The following is a 14,829-nucleotide window of genomic DNA, read 5'->3' as shown; positions in this document are numbered from 1 at the left end:
TTTAGCAAAACCAGTGGTAAGCATTCSTGTCTTCACTGCGTCTTACTAGTCTTGGTTCCTGAAAGCAACGTTGTTTCTTAAGATCCAAAGGGAAAAAAATGGATTCTTGGGAAGCACAAGTTGGTGCTGTATACCACTGTTCCACAGAAATCCAGACATTGATTCTAGGTTCTTGAGATATAATTTAATGGAGAAGAAAAATGAAAGAAATATCAAAATTTTAAACACAAATGTRGATGTCAGCAATTGTGTGTCACCATATGATGGAAGGTTGGCAAAAATATCATCCAGATGGGCTCTCCTTCCCTTGACTATACTTCCAGTAATAATGAAAAGATCCAGAACTCCTTTACTGAAGATCTCATTGCCAGCTTCTTTTACACAGGGTTATAAAATTAGCTTCAAGAGAAGTGAGACTCTCCTATGAATGTGTGGAATTGCTCATCAATTTTTTATTGAGATCCATTATCAAAGAAGTGCAACATACAAAGTAATGAATGACTGAATCTCACTGAAGGTATGTAAGAGTTGGCAGTTCTGCAGTGCTTCAAAATTTAAAGCCTAATGGAGCATCCTCCAGCAAGAATTTGTGACAGCGATGCTGGATTCAAGGTTCTGTTGCCTAAGCTAACATCCTGCTCTGGCACTAATCCCACAGCAATATAAAACTCTTTCCAAAGAAATTGTTTTCCACTGAATACTGGATCAGGCAGTGCCATGCTAGTATTACAGATAAGAGCACAAATTGGCAATACATTTTACAGACCACTGCTTCCTTTCTCCTTAGATACTTTCTATGAACCGTGATCAACCAAGCTCTCCAGAAYATTTCAAGCAAATAATTGGTGTTGCACTGCTTGGTCTGCCTTCATGGTGCCACACAGAGTAAGCTGTATAAGTAGGTGTTTGACAAGTTTTGCAACCCTAGTCTTTGAAAATCAAATATTCTTTTAAGATCCCCTRTTGTTTCAGAGGTGTCACATATAGTAGTGAAATAAAGTGTGGGCGGAGCTTGGTGGCAGAGGATAACTCTACCAGCTTCTTATTTGCAGCAAGTGTTAGTAAAGCACCACAAGATGAATCCCCAACCCAACTGCTGTGTGCGGAATAGTAAATGATGTATTTGTGTCTGCTACTGGAAGGAAAACCGAATGGCAAATGTTTGCCACTTTGCCATCACACTCAAAGAAGTGGTCACCTCACTGCAAAGGAGATTTGAATGAACTGATGAAACTTAGGTCTTGATTGTGCTMTATGTGAACTTTGCACTCTGTCCTGTGTAAGTGTCTAACCTAGGTCTAGCAAAGTAGAAATACTGTCCTCTATGTAATATTTTTCATTTTTAGGACCTTTCATCGTCATTCATCCCCAGAATATCATAACATTTTCTAGTTAAAACCCACAGACCAAATTTTGCAGGTGGTTTCACAGTCTTGGATGTCCCTTTTCTGAGTCATCAGCAAAGTGTCCCTGAATGTGCACGGAAGTGGGAAATGCAGATGCCATTTTATGATTGATTTTGTCTTTTGGTGGATGGAAGTCTTCTTTGTATATTTTCTCAGATAAACAAATATTTCAATAAAAGATGAGAATTGTCCACCTGAAGTCATTTCTGTTTTGGAAAGAGTCCTAGCAGGCTTAGGGGTCATAGATCCAGTGTGATTTCTCCCTCCTGAACCACAAGTTCAGGGGGCAGCGTGGACAAAGTGAGATTTATTTTGCAAAGCAGCAGTTGGCATGATTCCTGTGGTCTAACCCACTGTTGKGTCCATGACTAGAAAGAGATTGGCAGTGCTGTTATTAACTCCCTGTCAGCCTCCCCTCCCTGCCAAAAGACAGTGGGAGCTAGACGCGACAGATAATCTGATCCCCTGTCTGCTAGACTTCAGAGGGCAGGCTTCCAACGAGTGAATTAACACACAGCTAAGGTTTCAGGTGAGCAAAACTGCTCCAACAGCAATGTTGGCTGCATGAAGCATTGCAATTGCACTTCTGAAAAAGGCATGTAGGACTCCAGGATCTCATCTCTAGGCACAGTTCATTTGGCTGTGCAAATTTGTCCGTGGAGTTTCAGAATTAGCATCTCTTGCAGGTGAGCTTAAAGGGACAGCGCAGAGATGAAGGTGTCCATCACAGTTGCCAGTCTGGCTGCTTGCTTATGGTAACCTCACTCTTTGACACTTTACATGATTTGACTTAGGAATCCAGTTGTTTATTTTGCCTGAGCCAGTAAGGTGCGAATACAGCACACCCACAGTGTTGTGTTCATTTCAGCCACTATATCCACCTTATCAAAAGATAAGTGAAAATTGGCATATGCTGTTSCTGGAAATCAAATGTTCAGGATCTGAGTGCAGAGGCTTTTTGTGAGCATGGGGAAACAGGCAGGGATAGCTGGTTGCTGCATCCTCGGCATAACAAGGAGACCTCATTTCACAGCTCTTCTGTTCTCCTCCACTAAGGAGGCGTAGGCATATTTATGACCCCCTATGTGTTTAATTGCACCCTCCATACCAGTGGCTTTCACTAATGTACAAAAACTGCAGTCAGGCCTGAATGCTCATGAAATGGTGGTGTTTGGAGTGGAGAGTGGTGCTGTGCTAGGGAACAGCATTTTTCTAAGTAACATGACGGGAGCACATGAATGACACTAACGGATAAGCCACATTCTCTGTGCACACAGAGCAGCTTAATAAAGAAGAGCACATTTTAATTCTTAGAATTATCTCTGCATCATACTTGAGCAAGGCGTGCACTTTGCACTGTTTTTTTTTCACATAAATCTGAATCTAGTTTCGTTCTCTTGATGTTAATCCTTTTGGGAACACCAAGATCCTGTGGCTGAACCTCTGGCTGGTTTTGCTAACACAGTAGAGGAATAAGGTCTCTCGTATCTTAAATCYCCCCTCCCCCCATTACCTGGGTTTTAGATGTTCTTGAAATTACAAATCTGTCTGAATTTTGATGTACTGTGTTCTGTGGTCACTGGTTAAGGTGGTTAAAGAGTTCTAATTTAACCTAGGTACTCAAACCCCTTCCTAGCCATAAAGGCTAAAGAATGAAATATTTCTATATTAAAAGTAAGCCAGTTGGGGTTACTTAGTTGGTGGTCTGCAGTAACTCTGCTGATTAGATCTTACTCTTCAGGAAGATATTTTTATCACTTCTGTTTTTAAGTATATTTAGTTTCCCCTCAAGGTCTTCAAAGAACTGAGAGGTTAAGTCTTCAGTGTTGTTCAGGGAACATTTTCGATTTCTCAGAGAACATTGAAAACAAAATGCTCCCCCCTAAACAGGACTGACCCTAAAGAAACTGGTAAGGCTTATGATGTAATTTCTGAAAGTATGTCAGATCCTGCAGCCGTTGCTCAACGTTTCACTCCATCCATACTGAGGCTTCAGTGTTTCTTCCCTTTGGCACTTTTCCATTCTTTCCGTAAATAATATGCTGAAAGGCCAAACTGCTACTGAAACTGCAGAGGCAAACCTGCACAATTACAAAGAAACCTATTCCATTAAATTTCAAATACCATTAAAAAAAAAAAAAAAAAAAAAAAAAAAGATTTTCCTGTAAGAAGTCCAGTATCTAATGAGCATATACACACATTTTAGCTGTAACCCTCATGCTCCTGTGTCATAGTGAGATAAATTATCAGAATCATATTCTGCATTGCAGTATGATTTTGTCTTCCAATCTGATATCAAATGAAGACTATCGTACATCAAAGTACATTGTATAATAAGGCTGCCACTGAACTGGAATGAGGACAAGCTACCATGGTTTATTAATGTTGCTGCTGAAACTAAAATAGAAATACGAAAGCCAAATTCTGCCCTAAGTAATTCAGGCTACCCTGAGAACCAGTGTGCCAGAAGGGGCATTCAGCCTTGGGGGTCTGCTGCTAGAGGGATAGATAAACTTCAGGTCTCCTTCTCCAGAGGACACTCTGGAAGAAGCATGGGGGTGAAACTGCAGAACAGATGATGACAAGGCCCATTCTGGCCTTTCAGCAGACCACTGTCCCTGGAGATGCAAGGCTGCAGATGGCGTACGCTGCCATAAGTGTACATGGAACAGGTTTCCTTCTGTGCGTGTTTCATGTATATTATTTAATATAATGAGGGCTGAATCAGCATTTGGCTCACAGATGAGAGCACCACAGGTTCCAGTTATGGCACATTAGGTCTATGGCATTGCAACACAGCCTGGAGGGGAGTTTGTCACAGCCCTGGAACTAGGCATAGATGGCAAGAGCCTCCACATTGTTTTCCGTGTGTGAGATAAAGCTCATAGTGCAAATCTAAAAAATACAGCTGTGATAGCTGTAGCGAAATAAAGAGCAAAAATGGGGATCTGCTTTCAATTATACTTGCACAGCACTTCCTCTCCTTTCCAGGATTTGCCTGAAATCAGCTGGAACGAGAATCTGACCCAAAGATCTGCACTGCGGAAGGTTTGCAGCCTTGTACTTTCAAGCAGAAGTTAGATAATGTTTCTGTTACTTAATACTTACAATTAAGTAGTATCTATCCCAAGTACTGTTTTACTACTTCAGCTGGCAAATGATAATATTTGATGGCTTTACAGTTTGCTTGAGCATTCTTCTAACGGAGAATTGTTTTCCAAGCTAAGCACAAAGAAGACATAGTAGAGCAAATGTAAAAAGTTTACAGAAGAAAGGTTTCAGTCTCYGAAAACTACTTTAAATGCTTTGTGTGTATGCTCAATATGATCAGTAAAAACATATAGATGGACCAAATCTTCCTCCCACTGAAGTCAGTGCCCATTATGGTGAATTGGGTTTAGGCCTGAGATTTTTATCAGGACAACTTTATGAATATTTACTTGATAAAACTATACATCATAGAACTTTTCAAGGCATCGGCACTCCATTCTTGCTTCCATTATGCCCCTTAGCCTAGCTGCCATTTTAATGATACTTCCAAAATAGGGTTTGGCAGGATGAAAGCAGTAGTACGTGCACAAAGAAGAAAAAAATAGCAGGTTACATTACAACAGAAAGGCTGCAAAGCTAAAAAAGATGCTAGCTTGAAGATTCTTTGCAAGTATTGCAAAATTCTATTGACTCAAGCAAGGACAGAGATGGATAGGATAATGTGAAAACAGAAATTATCACTTTTTTGTAGATGAAAGGTTTAAAGCAGATTTTTTTTGTTTCCTGGTAAGTTGTACAGTTTAGAGAGCATTGGCTTCTTTGACAATTGGAACAGCAAATCAAGTAAATAACAAAAAATAATTTGACGTAGAACTTTGCAGTGTTCTGATTGCCATGATTTTGAATAGAAAATTTCTAACAGGAGGTTTCTTTCCTTACTATAATGTGTAAATTACTTTTCTGCTTGCTTGCTTGTTTTTGGTAAACATAATATGCTTCCTAAAGAATGCAGTGATCACAACCGCATTTGCATTACTGCACAGTAAAGGGCATAGTACAGCAGTGGCTGTATTATGACTCACAGTGAGAAAGAATAGCAACTCCTTACATTTACATTTCACATTATATGAAACAAAAAAGGTATTTATTCATTACTGTTAAATACATGCAGTCATTATCTAATGTCTGTTTATCAGCCCAGTTCACCATTACGTGCCCTTAATATCCTAAAGCAAATGCTTAAACCCAGCATGTATCCAGTACATCCAGTGCAAGAAGACATCAGTATCACTGCAGAGGCACCATCGTGCACCAGCAGCTCTCCTGCGTGTCTGGCAGCATCACGAGAGAAGCAGCAGACAGCAGGCCGTAAGCCTCCTTTGGACATTTGGACGTAATTTGTAGGTAGAAAGCCAATAAACTTTCTGTTGCACCTGTATATATAATGGACTTAATTCTTCCTGAACTTAAACGATGCCTGTTCATCTATACTTACTTCTACTTTTTATTGGAGTGGGAAGTATCCTGGTGGTTCGCTGTGCCTGGGGAATGGAAGTGRTACTGAGGATTAAACATGAGGTTTCATTTCACAAAAATCATACGCTATCAGTGAGTTACATCCTTTATTAAACATAGCTGCTAATTTTCGTAAGGGCAATCCTAACACTGAGCTTAAATTCTTACTCATATACAGTCACTTCTACATTATATAAATTATTGGCATTCAACAGCAGTCAGGTTTCCTGATGGAGAATATTAAATTGTTATAACTAATGTTTCAGCTTCTCACGAACCTTTTTGTTCTCCCAGGAGGTTTAAACAAAGGAAACTCAGTAAGTTTAAGCAGAAGGTGCTGTGCCTATTCTCTGTGGTAACTGCTGGGACCAAGTTGATAGGACCCTGCCCACAGATGCCTAGCAACATACACCCTATATGCTACCACTCCCATTAAGCTTGTCATGGACTTAATTGCACCTCCAAAGCAAAGTAACACTGTTTGCTTATATCTTAGGGTTCAGAGAATTCAAGCTTTTCCAAACAGCCACAGGTAATTAATATGGCAGCAGCAGAATGACTTGCACCAGATAGATRCTGTTATTTTAGGGCTTTAGTGGAATATTTAGTAGGTGAAAGATTTTCCTAATGCCAAGCCATTAGATTTATTAGTATTGTATGACAAGCAGATGTCAGATTCATGGTCAGTGTCCGTTAACAGTGATGCCTAAGTTGACATAATGTCATTACCATGTAAAAATAATAGGGAGCTATTGGGTAGGARGGGCTGATGCAATGCCAGCATAATTATACACATCAGTATAAATCATGCCATGGTGCATTACTGTAGTGTAGCAAATTCAAGTGAAGAATGCTTGTTTTTCAAGATAGTGTGTTTAGCAAAATAGATTATAGTGATACTTTTGAACTAGAAAATAGAATGTGTAGGTATTTTGCTTACCACTCCCTCATGTTTATGGAATTAACAAATGTATTACAAGAATGTGCCTTTTTGAAATGATCAGATGCTTCAGTGTGAACAAATCTGAGTGAAACACATGAAGGGGTATATCTGCAAATGTTACAGTAGGATGCTGGCACATAACATATGATGAACACATGGTATGATCTAGTAAGCATGACTTAGGGTTGGCTGTGTAAGGTGCAAAATGGCTGATTTACAGTGGGCTTAGGCAGATTACTAGACACATGATCATCTAATGCATTTTTTTCATTTAAAAAACGGCACTTTTAATCTTTGCTCTCAGCCTACCTCTGGTGTTTCTGAAAGGTGCAAACAGCATATCCTTGTGCTGTACAGAGACAGTGTGTGAAATAAGGACTCAGTGTTTGGAGCTAGTGGGAGTGTTTCCCCTGAGAGAGCGCTTTCTCTCATGGATTCAATAACAGGTCATCGACGCGAGATGGCCTCGGGAACGCGCTGAATGTGTATCTCTACCAGCAATCTTAACCGTATCTTCTTACTGTGTGTGCTCACTTTTTTGAAGTGTTTGGGCAACCAGTCTGCCCCGCAACACACAAGCAGTGTGCGTTGGTATCACAGGTAGCTGCAACACCCATCTCTGGCTTTTCCCATGATGAGCTTGTTTGCCAGCAGGCACTGGCCCTGAATTGATTCTGGCCACTTCTCTATTTCTCTGTTACCTAGTGCCAACTGGAAGGTCGATGTCTGCCAACATCCACCGCAATGATTTTTCTCTTGGCAAAAAAAACCCACGTAAGTATCAGAGATAGCGTTTTTTAATCTGCTGGTATAATCATTAATTGTGRCTACAATTCAGATTTTATATGTTAGACTGAATTGTATGTACTTTTCTCCTATCTTTAACTTACAACAGAGCCACGATTAGAAGTTAAGTATTGAAAAAATCTTGAGTTAACCAAATGATTAGAAATTCAGATGTTTAGTCCTGCAGACAGCTCTGCCTGGAAGTTGTGCTTCTCCTTGCAAGGTGTTTCTGAGGAAGATGCTAAATGCTCCATGCAGCTTTAAATGATTCTGTGTGGAGCCTTGTGCCATATACCTTTCATATTTCAAGTATTCATCATAGAAATGCATGCAAGGTATTTACCTATTATATGTTAGCTACAAAACTTCATCTTGCCCACTGAGGATTATCAAGGTCATCTGGTAAGCAGTAAGAATAATTGGGTGTTTTTTAGTTCAGCAAAAGCTAAGATTGAAATCCCTCTCACTTTACTTTACTTTTCTCACTGCCTTCTCMCTGTTCTTGTCCCCTAATAGATTTGCTTAGTTTAGCTTATATATATAAGTGTTTTCACTTGGATATAAGTATATGTTTTCAGTCTCCTACAGAAAATAATAAATAGGAATGAAGGGTTAGATTCATGCTGTTTCTTCCCACTTTCAGCAGTGGGAAGCCTACTTCAAATCTTGTATCAGTCGAGGATTTTACTCTCTGTCTTCCAAGAGAGTGTCCCAACATTCATTCCTTATGGCTCAGTGAATATTTAAGTGGTTCTTGCAAAGCAGAAACAAGAAAGGTTGAGTGATACTCGCTTTAGGATATTCTAAGTCTGGGGGCTGTGATGTTTGTTTGGGAGGCTCAGGTTGGTCAGCAGGATGTTGGCGGGACCCCATTCTAGTGTGCATTTGCAGGCTGAAAAAAATGCACACTGACAGCTCAGTGTCCCAAAATGTGCTGTAGCATGCTGGTTGAGACATTTTCTGGGAGGGGTGAATGCCAGAAAATCAAGTCTGGGTCTCCCATATTCTAACTCACCATTCTAGCTGTCAAGCTATGCCCTCTTTCGTTGTGAAGCTAATATTGAAAATAAAGGGAGGCGGGTTGCTTGGACTGAAAGTACTGAAAGTACTTGCTAAATTGGGTTTGTATTCACAAAAGTTTCAGGATGGCTGAAAGGCCACATTTTGGGGAATCAACTCTTGCAGGGACTGTGCCCAGCTGAAGCCATGAGGCTCTCTCGTCTTAGTCCCCWGGTGTCTCCTTCCGAAGGCAGACCTCCCGAGACAGGAGGTGGGCAGGGCGAGGGAGTGCTCCGCACTTTAGTCTTTTGTCCCCATGACTCAGCCGGCAGATCTGAACCAGAGCYGGGAGGGAGGTGATCTGCTGCTGACCTTGCTCAGTCACTGACCCATTGCGCCCTCCCAGGAAGAAATGCACTTCTGCCCGAAGGGACACCTCTGCTCCCAGGGGAGCTCACGTGCTGTGGTGTCCCTCACTCAAGTCTGTTGTAAACCAGTCTGACATTCTTCTGTGTGCATCCGTACGCCTGTGGGTACTGGATGATGAGCACAGTTTAACGCTGCAACCCAAGCAAGGCCCTAGAATGAAAAAATGGTTTCATGTAAACCTTAAGGTCTTCTGAAACGGTTTTACTCTTTCCCGTTCCCTTTCTGTTCCCTCTCTCCTCTCCACCACACCTTCTGCACACCTGGCTGTTAAATCCAGACACACATAAGTGTAGATATGTTTAACGCTGTCTAGACAAGTACCCTATTAAGCTGGGCTGGGGCAGCAGTTGCCATAGCGATGAACAAATAAGGTTTTGCAGCTGAAAACGAGGTAGTGGGATTTGCATACGTTCTTTACGCTATAGTGGTGGGGATGTCAGAGTGAATTTACAGTGTGGGAAATGGCAGCTCAGTGTTAACTATTAACAGAAGAGCCATAAATAGAAAATGATATAGCTGGTGAAGGACTAGACTTCTAGTTTCACAATAAAGGTGAAAACGGTAAGTTTTGAAATAACAGGCCCCCAAATGCTCCTAAATGCAAAGAAGAAGAAGAAGTAAGTTTGTAGGACTTCTGTTTCTGACTGTTCAGTGTRAAGCATGAAAATAATAATGAAAATAAGCATGATGTAAAACCTTATCTCGTGAGCTGCTTTTATTTTTACATTTGAAGTTTACTCTGAAATTTTTGCTTGACAGGCAGTAGTTTTTTACTTTTATGGTGGACCAGAAAGCCAATTTCAGTTTTCACACCATTTTTGACTAGCACTGCAATGGAATTGCTGGGGCCAACTAAAAAAGAAACCACCAGATTTTTTTACTGTAACAAAGGTTCATGTGAAAAATCTTTCCACCTCTCATTATATTGTGTATTACAGATACAAACATCTCTCTATTCTTACGGAAGGAGTTAAGCCACAGCAAGCAGTGYGGGAGAGTGTCTGGGGGAAGGGAGAGAGGCCTCCAAGGAGAGGCTGAYGCCTCTTCTCCTTGGCCAGGAGCACTCCCAGTGGCAGCGCCAGGGACACGGCACCACTGCAGTCGTCCAYTGCTCGCAGTCGTCCACTGCTCGTGTCCCCTTCTTGCCTCGCTTATGGTTGCTTCGGGTTCATTACAAACCCATTTTCAGCTGTAAAAGAAACCAAGTGTAGGTAAATAGACCTTAACATGGTGTGTTTGCTTTGCAGTTGCTTTTATTTTCATCTGTAGTTCCTGCAGTTTGTTTCACTGAAGAGAAGAAATGTAATTGTACTCAGAGGAAATACAGCAAGGAAGTACTATTTCAGATAATTATGACATGTTCATGAGTTTCTTTTCTCTTGAACCCTTTCTCTTTTGCATAATTTTTCTATTAAAGCTTTAGATGTTTAAGCTGTGTATTTTGATGTGTATATTAATATACACAAGAATGCCTGTGAGCTGTAAGATACGAAGGAAATATTTTTCGTAATAGAACAAGTTCAAACAAATTTAGTCTTAGTCCCAAATTTTTCATCTATAAATTGGCACTTGTCCCATTTTGAGATAATTATGATTCCTCCTTTCATGTGTTGATGGGAATAAATAGAGTTTTTCTGTTGACTTCAGAGGCAGGTAGATGTGGGCCCACAGACTTTGGAAGAAAAAATACAAACATATATCMAAATGTCAAACAAGTGTCCCCTTAAACTCCTCTTACTGAGGTCTTTGCCTGACCTCAATTTTGTGAACTGATCAGCTGTATTTACTTCAAAGGGAGATGAGTTAGCTGAGCATTTCTGAGAATTTCACTTCAAACAGGGAATCGTACAGATGATGTCACCTGAAAATTCCAGGGAACAGCATGGCAATTAAATAGCTTGGGCTATTTATGATATTTTAAAATATTTTAGAATTGAAAGGTTAAACTTAGCCAAAAAAAAAAGAGAGAGAGAGAGAGAATTATTATTAGTGCATATGGATAAAATGCCTATGTTTTCTCAACCTCARTTCTATTTTCAGTAATTTTTTTTATGGAGGAACTACCGTAATGGTTGTTTYCTGAGATGAAACACCTAGTATTACACATTACTGTTTCTACCCATTTCTCATGTTAACTTTTGTGCAAGTGCAAAAGTTGGCTATTTTTTGTCTACACTTAAGAAAGTTCATAGGTAGGTGTGTAGGACTGAGGTGTGTAGGAACCACTACAACTTACAGTAGTAAAGGCAATATTTTTGCCAGTGTAACCTAAACCCTAGGTCCCTAAGAAGTACAACTTGTATCCTTGAATGAGTTTTGTGACAGGATAATTGTATCTATAAAAATTCTTCTGTTGCAAGAGCTGTGTTGGTTAGGTGTGTATGTTTTCCTGGCTTCTTGCCAACATAGTTGTGTGGCTAAAACTTGCTGGTGTCGCCCATAGCTCAGCACTGAAATTCTTACAGAGAAAACTGAGAGTTAACATGCCTACTCCGATATGCTGCTACAGGGTTAGATAAACTACAGGTTCTCAGGACATTTTCCGTAGGAATATGTTAAGTAAATGATTGTCAGTGTTTCTGCTAGAATGTAAATGCTCAGGTAAATAACTTCATAATGTATGTAGGCATCCTTTTTTCTTACTGAAGAAGCATCCATCTTCTCATCAAGCATCAGCTTCCAAAAAACTGCAAAATCTTCTGCTATTATTTCCAATAAATGTCCTTGTACAAAGATTATCTCCATTATTGTGAAGAATGAACATGGTGGGGGGTTCAGGATTATGTGCAGTGTATATTGAAACCTCATTTTTGAGCCTCAGAGACTGTGAACTTTGGAGTTGTTTACAAACCTATTTTGTGCAAAATGAAAAATAAGGTCTATKTAAAATCTATGTTAAGCATTTCCCATACTCATAAAAATTGCTAGTACCTAATCTTAGGCATGTCCTTGATTTCAGGATATTAGTAAATTTGAACATTTTTTGACATAGTAGTATTTTAAGTACACTTGATTTTCAATATATTTACATTCATGTATTTCTCAAAATATTTACAAATATACATTTACCAAAGTATATTTGATTTATCAGTGTATTTGACTTACAGAGTAATTTAAGTCATTTTTCTGTTGTTTCTAAGGTTCAGGTTCTCATTTATTATAGTCTAAACTTTCTGTACAGATTTGAATCTTTTCTCAGCAAAAGTGGTAATAAAGCCACATATTCTGGTTAGCTGAGCCTAATACAGTTCTAAAAGATGTTACATAATTTTATACTTGAACAGCTATTTTCTTTTACAGCCATTATGGAAAACAACAGTTGCTTGATCATGGGGAAAAAAAAAAAAAAAAAAAAAAAAAAAAAAGTCTTTCTTCAAAAAAATTACTGATAAAGGAATCATTCTTTCTCCAACCTACAATATTTTCAGATAAGTTTTGCATCTGCCTGGATAACCCATCTTGAAAATAAATTGGATTTAAGCTTTGGATTAGGCCCAATGTGGGATGTAACTGAACAGTACCACAATCTTAGAGTATCTTTATTTGTGCACATAGATTAGTTTGAACTCTGGTGGGGCTGGGGAGGAACCCATAGTTCTTATGTATTTCTGCAGTACATTTTGCTTTATCCTCAAACCAGTACCAGTATCAAAAATAGTATATAATAAACTCTTAAGACAAGTTTTTCTGAGTTGTTTCATTTAGCACTTACTTGTTTTGGAAGAAAGGAGGAGAAGCAGAAATGTACTCCAGGGAAATACAAGCCCAATATAAATGAACATTTTCAAAAAATATACAGTAAGTTGATGTAATTTGGTGGAGACCTATATGCTTCTTAAAAAACTCATGTGCCTTGTTTTGCATAGAATCCTTTACATATCTTTTCATTGACTTTTTTACAAAAAGCCTATTCAACATACCGTTTTTCTCCTCTACTTCTAGTGCACAGCTTTCCTTCACCACCACCTCTTGGCTCTTTGAGTCCAATATGCAGGGCTTCTTCAACCCTTCTTTGGGGGGTTTCTGCAAGGCATAGCCCAGAAAAAGAGTAGTGGAGGCACTGATGTATTGTAAAAAATTCTCTTTTAGTTCTGGAAGCAAGGCAGTCCATGTAATGGATGCTTCAGAACTAACATTCTTGTGCCCTTTCTCCCCTGCCCTTAAATCTCCCTGTCAGTTGTTATATAAAAAATAGAGAAATAATCAGTGTTGCAGTTTCTTGAAAAGTTTAAGACAAGGAAAGAAGGGAGAAACGGAGCAGGAGAACATCGCAGAGAAATGAACCTCCTGAGTTATTGAGTCCAGACTTTTCTTGTGACAGGTACCACAACATATAATCTCTTTGAGAAACCCTTCAAGCACCAAATACTATCTTAAATGTCAGTGGTCTCCTTTCTTCCCACCACTTCTGTGGGAGTGGTTGTTCCAGAAATTTGTGTGCATTCCTAGCGTGTTTTTGGCTTTATTTTCCCCAGCTTGCCTTTTGCCGTTCCAGAGTGCCCTGAACAGGCAAACTTTGAGCAGCTCTTCGCTGGAATGAAGTGAATGCAAATAGACTCCCTCTTTCCGTTTCTCTTGTCTCTGCAACCTTGATCTCCAATCCTGGCTCATTCTTCAGATGAGCTGTCCCATCAATAGCTACTCTTTAGAATCACAGTAGGGAGCTTTTCCAAAAAACAAGTAATCTGTAGAAGCAGCTCTGTAAATTGTCTTCCTTTTCCATCTGCTTTTAGATAGCCAATGCTGATTGTTGTGGTTATCAACAGTTCTTGCCTGAGCTGTTTTTTTTTTCTTTTTCTAAAGAAGTTACCYCTTCTGTTCAGAAGACTAGGGTCTGCCTCTCCTACAGTGCGACTTTCTTACTGTATTATGTCTTAGAGCAGCACAGATAACTGAAAGTGCTGAAGCCAACAAATAAAAGGTGCTTCAGAAGCTTATAAATCACATAACCTTCAGGTAATATAATGCAATGAAGAGCTTGGTAGTAAATTGTATGAAATGCTGTAGTATTGTTTGGCAAAATATTCTTTTTTGATTATCAGATGATAGAAGTGTGAGATCTCCTGCTGCTACCATATTGGAGTTACAGTTTTACCACTGTTTGCTTCCTTTGCCTGCTGTAAAATTGGTATATCTTATGGCTGAGTAAACAATCAAACAAGGAGCTGGAACCAGGCTTTTCACAGTGGTGCATGGACAGAGTATGAGAGACAAGGGCATGAGCTGAAATGAGAGGTTCAGACTGGCTTTAAGGAAAAACTTCTCCCCCCCACCAAAACAGTCCAGCAGTARCACAAGTTGAGCAGAGAGGCTGTGCTGTCTCTCTCCATCCTTGGAGGGTTTCAAGACTTGACTGAACAAAGCCCTGAACAACCTGGTCCAACCTCAGAGTTGTGTGCAGGAGGTTGGGCTGGAGACCCCCAAGCTCCCTTCCAGCCTGAATTAGCTTGTGACTCTGTGATCTGAAATAAAACAACCAGATTGTCTGCCATAATTTCATGGCTATGAAATAATCTCCATCAACAGACCCCCTCTCCCTGCCAGGTTGGGAAGTGTTTAAATAGATGTGCTCACACCATACCCTGATGGACACCTTGGGAAGGTGCTATCCAGTTGTTAAATGAAGCAGTTTGAATGGTACCATTCTGCTATGAACATACACACAGGATGTTTGTGGATGTTTCTACTCTGGAAACAAGGAGCAAACACACCTTAGTCATCTTACAGGCAAGAACCATATAGATAAAGAAAGGTTGCTCA

At 39.8% G+C, this 14,829-nt stretch overlaps 1 long non-coding RNA gene across 1 annotated transcript in view; it reads left to right on the top strand.

Annotated features, from left to right (window-relative positions):
- LOC146595584 (uncharacterized) overlaps positions 1 to 4,464 on the top strand; it is a 92,623-nt gene extending 88,159 nt beyond the window's left edge. The window contains exon 4 of the long non-coding RNA XR_014895896.1: positions 4,398 to 4,464. This is a non-coding gene — a long non-coding RNA (uncharacterized LOC146595584). The remainder of the gene's footprint in view (positions 1 to 4,397) is intronic.
- Positions 4,465 to 14,829: the final 10,365 nt, after the last annotated feature.

This window comes from Rhea americana, unplaced genomic scaffold (assembly GCF_003343005.1).
Source record: "Rhea americana isolate MKP2758 unplaced genomic scaffold, rheAme1 scaffold_22, whole genome shotgun sequence".
Taxonomy (NCBI): Eukaryota; Metazoa; Chordata; class Aves; order Rheiformes; family Rheidae; genus Rhea; species Rhea americana.
Note: the sequence above shows the minus strand (reverse complement) of the source record. Positions and strands in the feature narration are given on the sequence as shown.